Source organism: Bos taurus, chromosome 19, assembly GCF_002263795.3.
Source record: "Bos taurus isolate L1 Dominette 01449 registration number 42190680 breed Hereford chromosome 19, ARS-UCD2.0, whole genome shotgun sequence".
In the NCBI taxonomy this organism is placed as follows: Eukaryota; Metazoa; Chordata; class Mammalia; order Artiodactyla; family Bovidae; genus Bos; species Bos taurus.
In genome coordinates this window covers 60,580,222-60,593,323 of record NC_037346.1, presented here as the reverse complement: position 1 = coordinate 60,593,323, position 13,102 = coordinate 60,580,222, and the positions used below count along the sequence as shown (strand labels likewise).

Sequence of the window (13,102 nt, the reverse complement as noted above, 5' to 3'; positions counted from 1 at the left end):
ATTCCATGAAGACGAGATTGAAGAATGTGTATTTACACTTTCTTTGGTGTTAAAATAATATTTGTATTGGTGTCAAAGTTAGAAACAAGTTAAGTTTTAAACCCATGCATTTTAAAAGTGACATATGTCTTATTAGTACTTATGAGAGTTTCTTAAACTTTCTTTGCTCCCTTTTCTCATGTATTTATTGTTTTTGGGTAGTCACTAAGTCATGTCTGACTCTTTGGTGACTCCATGGACTGGGCCGCCAGGTCCATGGGAATTGTCAGACAAGAATACTGGAGTGGGTTGCCATTTCCTTCTCCAGGGGATCTTCCAGAACTTGGGGCCAAACCCAAGTATCCTGCTTCGCAGGCAGATTCTTTATTAGTGAGCCACCAGGGAAGCCCTTTCTCATGTATGAAATGGTAGTAATAGTATCTGTCATGCTTAGTGAGAGGATATAAATGAAAACAATTTATAAAGCACCTACCATGGTGCCTGGTACATTGTAAGGGTCTGATTTCTCCGTTTTTAGACAAGACCCTAGTGTAATAGTAGTATCTTCTGCGTCTTTCTTTCCCAAAGTACTTTGGAATCACTTTTTTTTTTTTTTAACCCATTAAGGTATTCGAACACTATCAAGCAGAGAAAGTAAGACCTAACATTTCTAAAATGTTCGAAATAATGTGTTAAACGTAAAAGGACCTGAGCGTGAAGGGTCGTCTGTGGAGATTGAAGGCATAGTTCTTTACAGTGGGAACAAAGCCCAAAGTTGATTTTCCCTCCTCTGACTTCCTGTATTGACTTCCATTCACTTACCAATGTCAGCATATCAGACAGGACAGTACTGCCAAAAGCAGACATTCCAAGTGGGGAAGTTGGGAGAAGTCTCCTTGCCAAGCTCAGCTCGGATGGTGGGAGGAGCTCCCTGCAAAACGCCCTTGGCAGAGGAGCCAGCTGAATCCCAGGACGCTGGTCTCAAGTTACCCAGACCTCAAGAGCGAGGAAGAATTCTTGTCTTGCCTATCAGCCTGTTCATGAAGTTAATTCCCAACCAGGGCAGTGGCTCTCTCTAGGGTGTTTTTGGGAATATATGGGGGTGTTTTGGGGATTTCACTACAACTGGTTGTTGTCTAGTCGCTCAGTTGTGTCTGACTCTTTGAGACTCCACGGACTGCAGCACTCCAGGCTTCCCTGTCCTTCACCATCTCCTGGCACTTGCTCAAACTCATGTCCATTGAGTTGGTGATGCCATCCAACCACTGTGGCTGGAGGATAATTCTAATATTTAATGCCAGGGACCCAGGGACTCTCCAGTCCTGCAGTGTGCCAGGGAGTCTGCAGATGAAAAAGCACCCATCCAGTTTGTACTCTCACGCCTTAAAACTGTTGCCAGTCATGCATAATCATGGGCACATGTATGTGTCTATATAATAAATAAACTATAATGTGTATGAAGAAAAACATGGATTCCGTCTCAAGATGTTGATACTGATCAGGGTTCTTGGCCTACGCCAATCAATAGAAATTGATCAGAGGCTGGACAAGAAACCCAGGGAAAGCTTCACTGGGGCCCCTGCTGCAGCAGGAGGGATGGAAGGTAAATGACAGCTTTCCCTGCTTGCTCCCTGAGGAGGGTGCAGGTGAGCCTGTTCCTTGTATAAGGTGAGGGGAAGCGAATGTCCAGGAGTCTGGCTAGAGGGGCAGCTTAGGTGGTTTGTCCACCCCGTTGGTGGGTCATGTACAGCACCCTGCTTTTGTTCCCAGCTCTAGAGAAGACGCAGTTGGTCTTTTGGGCCTTTTGGTGTCTCTTTATTCAGAATCTGCATAGGGAATGGCAGCCCACTCCAGTATTCTCGCCTGGAAATTTCCATGGACAGAGGAGCCTGGCGGGCTGCAGTCCGCGGGGCCGCAGAGTCGGACGCGCCCGAGCGATTGAGCACGCTCAGCGTCTGCCCTGACCGCATGCGCACAGCTGTCTGTAGTTCCGCATAGTTCCTTCGTATTTTGTTGTTCAAGGCGTTTGTCCAGCTGGGAGTGCCACAGCGAAGGGTCCTGGGTCTCAGCCTGCCTCAACGCTGACCTAAGTTAAGGCATAGAATGTCTGGCTGATGCATTTCTTAACAGCTGAGTGAGCTGCTTAGAGATCGGTTTCCTCTGCCTCTCAATGTTGGACTCAAACCGCTCTCCAAACCATTGGATCCAAGAAGCAGCTCTTGGGGATGGAACTGCGTGTCTCTGCCACGCTCAGCTTCTGTTAAATATTTAGAATGGCAACAGATCTCTAAGAATCATAATTTGCCTTTTTTTTTTTTTTTTTTAACCTCCAGGCTTAAAGTTTCTCTCTTAAAGAAGCCCTTGGGAGAAAAAGTCAGTCTGGGTAGCGAGTAAATCTGTGTGTGCGAACCCACACAAGAGGCATCTTCTTCAGGAACGGATGCTTTTTCAAGAAAGATTTTTGTAGGTGGTTCTTTTTCATTCTGACGTTGTGCTTATACTGGGCTCCACCCCCACATTCTTTCTTGCAGTTGCATTTTCAGAAAGCCAACTCATAAAAAGATATGTATCTTCCTTTGCCCTATACCGGGGTGGAGACGCTGCTTATTTATATACACCGTCAAAAACAGATGCTATAGAAACACAGGCTCTCATTTTTGGGTGGCAACTTGTCCTTCCTAACTTCATGCAGACCTGGAGGAAATTATATCCTAAGGAAATGGAAGATGCAATAGACTGGTGAAAACTCCATTTGAAGAATATCTTTCTTGAGAGTTGTCCTCTTCAGGTGGAGCACTTTCAGGCTCCCTTTTCAATGGCTTATCTGGGTCTCTGAGCAAGGAAGGTTTGGCTCTTATGGGTGTATTATCCCCAGCAGGGTTAGGAACATTTCCTGATTCTTCCCAGCCAAAAGTTACAACATCAAAGAAGAAAGCAGAGTTTTATGAGAAATGTTTTCCTGGGAGCTTAAGTTATATACTGGGCTGTGGGAAGAGAGAAATTCTACTGTGATGCAAACTCTTGCTTGCTGTCAGAATAGCTGTTGTAGCAACTGAAGAGCTTATGTGTTGCCCAATTTGAGGGCAAGCTCCAAAAGCCAAAAATCTGTCCTTAGAGTGTGTATACTTCAGCTAATACACGTCTTCCTCGCGTTATTTTATTTGTGAAAGGTGAAAGTAAAAAGGCTTGTGTGTTTTTCTAGCTGTAGGAGAAGGAAATGACAACCCACTCCAGTATCTTTGCCTGGAAAACCCTATGGACAGAGGAGCCTGGCAGGCTGTGGTCCATGGGGTCGCAAAGAGTCGGACAGGACTGAAGCAACTGAGCACGCACTACAGGATCAAGTACTTTATTTCCTATGAATTTTCTTTCTATCTTTCTTTCTATCTAGTATGAACATTTCATCATCAGAGTCCAATACTCCATTAAAAGCATCCTTGTATTTTTTTTTTCTAGCAGTTTTAAGTTTACAGCAAAATTGAGAGGTAGGTTCCCAGGCAGCACAGTGATGAGGAATCCACCTGCAATGCAAGATCTGTGGGTTCAATCCTTGCTTCAGGAAGATCCCCTGGAGGAGGAAATGGCAACCCACTCCAGTATACTTGCCTGGGAGACCCCATGGACAGAAGAGCCTGTGGGCTACAGTTCATGGAGCTGCAAAGACTTGGACATGAGTGAGCACACACAAACTATAAGAGCTAACTAGGAAGGTACAGAAATTTCCCAGACATGCAGCGCCTCCCCCATTATTAAGGTCTCCCATCAGGGTGGCACGATTGTTACAACCTGAAATAGGAGGGAAGGGGGCAGGACACAGCCTTTGAAAAAATAACAGAGCCCGAGGACAAGACACAGACCCATTAGAATCAAATAGGTCCAAGACGGTGGGTGAATTCCACTGGGCCTTGAGCCTCAGTGTATGCTCATTGTAACACGTCGGTTAAACAACACACCCACAGGCATCGCGGCAGTTCTGAGGCCAACCATAAAAATCAAAAAGTGGACAGTAGCCCAACTCCTGGGAATGTCTACCCATTTCCCAAAACAGTTGGAATAATCCTCCCACTCATTAGCCTATGAAATTACCCAGCCCGTAAAGATTAACCACACCGTATTTTGGGGCCTCTCACCTTCTGATATTGTCCACATCTTTTGTGTGGAGTGCATTAAATTCTAAATAAATCCACCCCTTACCTATCATTTTATCTCACTAAAGTCTTTCTGTGACGGGACACAAAGAACCTGAGGCTTGGTGTTGTGTTTTAAGACAGATATCACATTCCCTTGTGTGCTCAGTTGTAACCAACTCTTTGAGACCTCATGGATTTTAACCCACCAGGCTCCTCTGTCCATTGGACTTTCAGGCAAAAATACTGGAATGGGTTGCCATTCCCTTTTCCAGGGGATCTTCCCGACCCAGGGATCAAACCTGTGTGTCCTGCGTTGCAGGAGCCTCCAGGGAAGCTCTTGAGTTCCTGGGATCACATAAAATCAGCATTTCTCATCTGCCTACTTCCCTGGAAGATGCTGTATCAGTGCTCAGAAGTTCTGTTCCGCTTGTCCCACTCTTTCTACTTCACCCTTGCTTTCATATTCAATTCTACTTCCTGATTCTCTCTCAGACAGGAAATATAGCATGGAAATCCAGCTCCCCCTTGCCAGAAACGAAAAGGCCTATGAAAACATAAAACACGTGAAATTTCTAATCCAGTTGCACAAAAGCAGCGGTTTCTAACTCAGACTTTTCCAAAGCGTGCTCTCCTATAGGGGAAACCCTGTGCATGCTTCTATTCACCTTAATAAAGAGATGCTAAGAAGGGTCAGAAGAGGTTGGAATACCCACGGAAGGTTAAACAGAGGATCCCTCGGTCTTGCTGGGTCATCCTTCATCTGAGTCACACCTCCTAGGATGCTGGTGGTGTTCTCAGCATCCCAATGTGACTCTCATGACTTACTTCTGAGATGTTACGTAAGGATGAAAGTGAGAGTATTAGTTGCTCATTTGTATCTGGCTCCTTGCAACCCCATGGATTGTAGCCCGCCAGGCTTCTCTGTCCATGGGACTCTTCAGGCAAGAATAGTGGAGTGGGTTGCTGTTTCCTTCTCCAGGGGATCTTCCCGACCCAGGGATCAAACCCGGGTCTCCTGCATTGCAGGCAGATTCTTTATTGTCTGAGCCACCAGGGAAGGCCACGTAAGGATGCTATCTATTTATGTAAACAAAGAGACTTGAAAGTAGTAACTCTTTCCCTGAGCCACGTGTACTCTATCATAAATACTCTGTCCGATAACCTACAGAAGTCATCGTGATGATTATGCTATCTAATTTGGTAGCAAACACACACTCTCTGAACTCTTGAGTCTATTGACTGAAATAAAAAATTAACCTCTTAACATCTTACTGTGCCTGTAAAGATGCTACATAAAAGAGAAAGTGATATTTTTTAGGAGTCGAAGATTTTCAATCTAAAACAGAATCATCACATTCAGTCTTCTTACTCAACCCAGTCCAGAGACAGATCCTAAGAACTGGTGTGACCAGTATATCAGTATTCTTCATCCTGGAAATCTGTTACTTTCTTCTTGACTTCCAAAAGACGCTGTCCTACTGAGGCAGGTGATATCTGCCTTCTAATTACTGTAGCGTTTGTGGCTTGACTTTTAGGTTTTAAATCCTCTGGACATCTCAAATTCTAAGGACTAAAATCCTGACTGTGTTTTAAGTTCTTCTATTACTAATAAAATAAGACAGTGCATCTACATTCAAAACTGGTTTGGCTGATTTACAAAGTGGCTCAGTGGTAAAAGAACCTGCCTGCCAATGCAGGAGATGCAGGTTTGATCCTTGGGTCAGGAAGATTCCCTGGAGAAGGAAATGGCAAGCCTGGGAAATTCCATGGACAGAGGAGCCTGGCGGGCTATGGTCCATGGGGTTGCAAAACAGCCGTACAGGACTTAGTGACTAAACAATAACCACAGTGGATCCCATACAGTAGAAAGGCTGTGTCTTGAGCAGCTAAGATGATAAACAAGGCATTTGTCACTTTGTACATCCTGGTTGTGTAGATACAGCACTTTTATCTACTACCTCATCTTTCAAGTCATTGTTCTTGGTTAGATAGCAGCAGTATCAGCAGTTTAGTCTTTTGACCTCTTTGACCATTGAAAGCAATAAGGCCTGGCTTCCGAGAAGAGTTACAGGGCAGAGCTACAGCTCAGGATCTAATCCAGCCCTCTTACAGTCTCTTTCTGTTGCCGTTAAGTCGCAAAGTGGTGTCTGACTCTTTGGGACCCTATGAACTGCAGCATGCTAGGCTTCCCTGTCCTTCAGTGTCTCTTGGAGCTTGCTCAAACTCATGTCCATTGAGTGGGTGATGCCATCGAACCATCTCATCCTCTGTTGCCCTCTTCTCCTCCCGCCCTCAATCTTTCCCAGCATCAGGGCCTTTTCCAATGAGTCAGCATTTCACATCAGGTGACCAGATACTAGCCACTGGTTTATTGGCTGGTGACAAGGCCTTGGCCCTTTGGCTTTGCAGGAAAGAATTCCTACAAAGACAAAAAGGGTGAAACAGGTAAAATATTTATTAAGAGGAAAAAAGAGTACAGCACAGGTGAATAGACACACGGGTGGGCTCGGGGAGAGAACCAGCCGCTGCGTTGCATCCTCATGGTAGTTGGAATTACTTTTGTGGGGCACTTCTTCCTGGTTTCCTTTGGCCAATCATTCTGATTCGACTGGTTCACAATCCATATTCGGTGCATATCAGGATCCTCCCATATGTGCACATGCATCTCTTAGCCAAGATGGATCCTACCACAAAGGCATCTGGGTAGAATACCCTGCAAGGAGCATTTTCTGTGCATGTGTGGTTGAGAAGGCTCCTGACTTTGGGAAAGACAGATACGCGGTCTGAGTAGGGTCCAGCCTCCTCCCTTAATTGTCCTGCTATTCTTGTCTTGGAGTTTCAGGCAATAGGGAATGAATCTCCAATTGCTTTACTCTGGGGCGGGAGGGTGGGGTGGGGATGCTGGGGGCATCTGCTTCCTGCCTCAGTCAGAATGCCAAATTATTTGTCCGAGGTGTAGACTGCTATTCAACCAAAAGAAGTGTATAGTAACATAGGATTTGTAACAAGGAAGGCAGACAAAGCGCAGGGTAGCCGGGCAAAGCCAGGGAAAGTTATTAATATAAACATGGGACAGATCTTGATAAGAGCTGCAGCCACTGAGCAAAATGTGTTTTTGTCTGGTGAAAGTGATGTTAGTTAATCTACAATCCATTTTTATTTTTAATTTATTTTTTTATCAAGATAACATTGGCTTCTAATATTATCTCAGCTTCCTGTGTACAACACTGATATTTCTACTTCTAAACGCAGTGTGCTCACCACAAAAATTTTAGTTTCCATCCATCTGGAATGACTATTTAGGAACAGTTTTTTTTTTTTTTTAAAGAGGGGTACCTGAAAGTATGAATATGATGTTGAAGGCACATTGCTATTTTAATAGAAAATCTGAGAGTCTGTAGAATAGGATTGAGATGGTTTGTTGAGATGAATTTAGCCAGCCTCTGCCAGTGTTAATTACATACCAGTTTCATTTATGGATGCAGTCTTCTTCTGTTTTACCTTTGATCTTTAATGTTTGTTCTTTTTCCATCTTTGAATTCTTCAAAATAAGTCTTAGTAGACTTTTTCCAAATGCTGGCATTGACACGAGTAGCCTATAATCTGTAGAGGGTTTGCAGTGATTGACATGCCAGGGTTTGTGAGTGGGAATTTTGTCATAACGCGTGTCCTGCATCATCTGTAATTTTGTTTTACCAGTTCTGTAATTCAGACTTTTGCTTATTCAACTTGAAAAGGCAGGTTGCTTATTTCTTTCTCTTGCTTACAAAGCATCTTTGTGAGATGGAAAAAGAACCCTGATTTTGAGGGATACGTAAGGGCATATCTGTTGGAAAGCTTCTCTTGACCATCATCTGAGTGTAAAGTGTTTCCAGCTCGTAACGACAATGGCTGTCTCTTCCTGAAGACCTGTGTGACAAAGCTGTCAGGCAGAAGCAGTGGTCCCCCGCCACCATACCGGGCAAGAGTCAGAATGCTGCGGTCCTCTCTGGCTATAGGTTTCCCTGTAGCTCCAAGCAAGGTTGCTACCCCTTGGCTGTTAGTAAGCATAGACCTGGGACTGTAGTGCAGGGCTATGTAATGAAGAACAGGAATTTCATGGGCTGTCACTCGGAATTGATTCTGGGAGCGGTGGGTTCACCTGCACACAGCCTAGACGCCGCCCCTTTTTGCGACCCATCTAAGCCGGGATTTCCCCTTTCTTAGTGTCAGCTCTATTGTCATGAGTGAAAATATAGACCCCCTACATATTACATACAACCCAGGAAATACTTTGGCCACCTGATGCAAAGAGCTGACTCAGTGGAAAAGACCCTGATGCTGGGACAAATCGAGGGCAGGAGGAACAGGGGGAGACAGAGAATGAGATGATTGGATGGCATCACTGACTCAATGGACATGAGTTTGAGCAAACTCAGGGAGATGATGAAGGACAGGGGAACCTGGTGTGTTGCAGTCCATGGGGGTCGCAAAGAATCGGACACGACTGAGCCACTGAACAACAATGTGTGTTACTGTGTTTGGTGTTTTCACTAAAATGCCTCACCTTTTCTTTTTTTGACCAAATAGTCTCTTACTCATGCTGGGACCCCAGTGCTATCTCTGCTGACAAGATTTTCTTTTTTTCCTCCAGCAGAACCAATTGTTCCCTTATTTGTGCCCCTACAGAAACGTATCTGAATTTTTTACCTAGCATTCTTTCAAAACAGAGGAATGAACCCAATTCTAAGGGTCCAGAGAAATCACTGAAATAGTCATGAAGGGTAATTTTCAATGTAACAAGCACTTTATCATTCTTATTATGGTCCAGGCTTATTGTGTTTACAAATATTAACTCATTGACCCCACCTAGCAACTGATGAGATAGGTACTGTTACTATTCCCACTCACCCGATGAGAACACGTAGAGGCACAGAGTTTGAGATGCTCAAGGTCACACATGGACCAGGATTTGAACCTCGGTGGTCCAATCCCCAGTCGATGACCTTGTCAACTCCAGCGCTACATCATGTCCTTCTGATGAAGGCCAGTCTTCAGGGCATGTATGACAGCAGAATTTCAGGCGCATGGAATCGTTTCAAAGCCACTAGTAAGGGATTAGTCTCCTTGTTGTTCATGAGCCCACGCAGCCATAGAACGTAGCCACTAGGTTCCCTTTGATCTGCAGTGCTGGCTCAGAGTCGCACAGGATCTCTTTACTCAGGTAAAGCAGCGGCCAGAACACTGTGTTCTCAAGGGAACCTGGTGCCTCCCCGAGTGGAGGAGTTGGCTGGGTCTCATGATTTATGAAGCCACAGGCTAAATGGAACTCCAGTTGCTCGGCGACCAGGTGTTTCTATACCCTATGGTTGCCCAGGGCATCTCCTAGGGGTGGAGCTCGGTAGTTGAAAGTCCACGGCTTGGGCATGACTTTTTCCTTCCTGGGAAAATGGGCTTTGAGATGGTTTAACATGATCCAGAAAGTGCAGGCTGTATGTAAACCTGCATCTTTTGGGGTATGTTTTTTTCCCTGATGGCAGTTCTTCATGGTCAGTTACCTTTGGTGAGTATATATTGACTAAAGATTAATAGGTTTGGACCATAGCTAATAATGCATTTGAGTCTTTAGGCTACTATTCCTTTGATGAATGCTTTGCTAAATGAGTTGAGGAATCATTACAGACTAATCCTGCACTTCATGTTTTAGTTCTGTGTTTCCCTTCTGATTAGAAACGTAATTATTTCAAAAGTGGTAGACATTCACTGCTGCTGCTAAGTCACGTCAGTCGTGTCCGACTCTGTGCGGCCCCATGGACTGTAGCCCACCAGGCTCCTCCGTCCATGGGATTTCCCAGGCAAGAATACTGGAGTGGGCTGCCATCGCCTTCTCCGATACAGTCACTATGTACTTACTATTCAAACATTACAGAAAACCAAGCGGATAATAAAGGCCTCTATAAATAGCTTCTCAAAGACAACTGGAACAACAGTTTGATATACTCCTCTCATTTTAATGCATGCAATAAATTTATACACATATGTTTAGCATATTGCTTCCTGGGCAGTAAAGAATCCTGCCAATGCAGGAGATGCCAATTGGATCCCTGGGTGGGGAAGATCCCCTGGAGAAAGAAAGAGCAACCCACTCCAGTACTCTTGCCTGGAGAATCCCATGGACAGAGGAGCCCGATGGGCTACAGTCCCTAGGGTTGCAAAGAGTCGAACAAGACTGGGAAACTGAGCCTGCACATATTTATCATATTATTATTGGTAATAATTTTAAATGAGATTATATTGTATATACTGTTTTAAACTGTGCTTTTTAACTAAGCAATAATTACTGAGTGCAAAAGCACTCAGTAAGTACTCCATCTCATAATTTCTCTTGCATAAGGGAATCCGATAGTTAAATATTGCCAATTTCATACCTCCAAAATGTTCCATATTGTAATTAAAAAAAACAACCTTTGACATGGAAAAAAATTGTCACCTTAAGGAAAAAAAAATAAGGTTTCTCTAAACTTCCTCCACCTTAATTTTGCAATGTTACTAGATCACCGAATTGAACCAGCAAGTTACACAAGAACTTTCTATTCACCTTTAATTTAAAAGTGAAAGTGAAGTCGCTCAGTCGTGTCCGACTCTTTGCGACCCCGTGGACTGTAGCCCACCAGGCTCCTCCATCCATGGGATTTCCCAGGCAAGAATACTGGAGTGGGGTGCCATTGCCCTCTCCATTTAATTTAAACACATGCACAAAATACACATGACCTCGCCTCAAATCGAAAACCAGAAAACAAAACCTTCGCAGAAGTTCCTATTAAACTTTCAAGGCAAATAAGTTTAATAATTTAAATTAAACACACACACACAAATAGATGGGGGAAAAAACATTTCTAAGAATAGAATAACAATGACCAGGGTTTACAGTGAATTCCTCTTTTATCAGATCTTTGCCATCTTCCCTAATTATTTTTTAAACACTTTAGAACATCTGGAAATTTCCATACAGGGTAACTTTCCCGTAAAGAGATTTCGAAAAAAATGTAGCACCGTCAGGAGATAGTGATCAGCATGGGGAAGAGATCACACCAGTTAAAAAGTATTTGAAGAATACGGGCTTATAGCCAGGGCAACAGAAAATAGAGCACGTCTCTGTCTCCCTCCCCTCCTTCTGCTGTCTTCCTCCCTCTGTACGAACGTTTGCAGGTTGGTTAAAAAAGAGCTTTCACTCTCTCCTTCCTCCTTCCTCCCTTTCTTTTCTTCTCTTTTTCTGTCTGTCATGAGGGCTACATTAGAATTAGTGAGAAGACAACTCAAGGAACCAGATCACAATATAAGGAGAATTACTTGTGGTCAGACATGAATGAAATCAGTCGTTTGCATTGGATGGTGGTAAGGATGATGATGTTGGTGTTATGAACAATATAAAAAATAATAATTAAGCTGTACTGATCATCATTAAGTGCATTTCCTGCATCATCACAGTGAATCTTGGCAAGAGCCTCATGAACTATTTCTGTTATCCCCACTCTACCGATCGGAAAATCATGACATTAAAGCTTCTTGCATGCGTCTCAAGATCAGCCTGGATGCAGAGCTGAGCTACATCACAGAGGCACACCTCAGAGACTAAACTCGTAAGCACTTTGCTTAGTGAACGGTAGTGAATCATCTGTTACTGAATTGGCCATTGAATCATCTGTATAAATATTTAGTAATCTCTCCAGCAAATACTCAAAGCCATTGTGATAATAAGAATGCAGTGGGATTCAAACAGCTGATGACTCTTTGGATTAGATCTCATTGGTTTCATATTTTACGACCAATCAGACACAAAGGTCACGGTTTCTGAGTTGGCAACTTTAGAAACCTTCTTCAAACATTTTCGTAATTAGAATGGCTCCTCCTTACACACACATATACACACATCATTTCATACCTGCTTCCCACTCCTGGTGCATAGAGCACAGCTTAATAGACTCTTTTTGTTTGCTTTAGAAATACAACATCTGTTTTGTTTATTAATTATTTTGGTCACACTGTGAGGCATGTAGGAATCTTAGTTCCCCGACCAGGGATTGAACCGGTGCCCCTGTCCCCACCCCCACCCCCATTGGAACCGGTGCCCCCGTCCCCACCCCCACCCCCATTGGAAGCTCGAAGTTTTAGCCGCTTGACCACCAGGGAGGTCGTGATAATCATCAGACTTTGGAAGATGCCCTCCTCGAGGCAGATCTGATACAGGAAACCTCTGCTCGTCTTCAGAGCTGCCTTTTTAAAAGTCTTTCTGGTCACAGTGATGACGAAGAGCAGCTGTGCCTCTTTGATGCTCCTCCATTTGTTCACCTGAAAGAAGGTCTTCCGAGGATCAGAGCTGGGCAGCCACTGTGGGGACCCAGTCTCTGCTTTAAACATCCTCAGGACCCAGCGTGTGGGGCTCTCAGAAGAGTGTGTGAGCAACATGAGTCATTAAGTGGCAACATTTCATTACTGAAATAATGGATATAATATGTTACATAACGTCAGGTTTTCCAAGCGTGTAGTAACTTCTCAGTGTGTATAATATACTTCTCTTCAAAAACATACATTGGAATACTCTGTATTTTCTGTGTTCTAGAATGTGCATGGATTTGACTGTGTGTGTGTGTGTTTGTGTATTAAATCAGGGGTCCCCAGCCTACTGAATCCAACGCCTGATGATCTGAGGTGGTGCTGATGTAATAATAATATAAGTAAAGTGAACAAAAAATGCAATGAGCTTGAATCATCCCCAAACCATCCCTCTCATCCCCACCCTGATCCTTGGAAAAACTGTCTTGCATCAAACTGGTCCCTGATGCCAAAAATGTTGGGGATTGCTGTTAAAAGATATATTTCCTATATTTCCCTTTCTTAAACTGGAGCCTAAAATTTCTGAGTGGGACTCATCACATAAATAAAACAAAGTTCTACCTGAACAGGCTTTCAAAACCTGCAGAAATATGATAAGAATACTTAGAAATACTCATGAA

The 13,102-nt window shown here is 43.8% G+C and overlaps 1 long non-coding RNA gene across 2 annotated transcripts; it reads left to right on the top strand.

Annotated features, from left to right (window-relative positions):
• Window positions 1-9,459: 9,459 nt before the first annotated feature.
• Window positions 9,460-12,672, top strand: LOC132343135 (uncharacterized). Of its 2 annotated transcripts, XR_009491838.1 has the most exons (3): window positions 9,460-9,651; window positions 11,577-11,728; window positions 12,389-12,672. It is a non-coding gene; the product is annotated as an uncharacterized lncRNA (long non-coding RNA). The 2 variants fall into 2 exon arrangements; XR_009491839.1 differs by having other exon boundaries at window positions 11,577-12,672.
• The last annotated feature ends 430 nt before the right edge of the window (window positions 12,673-13,102 follow it).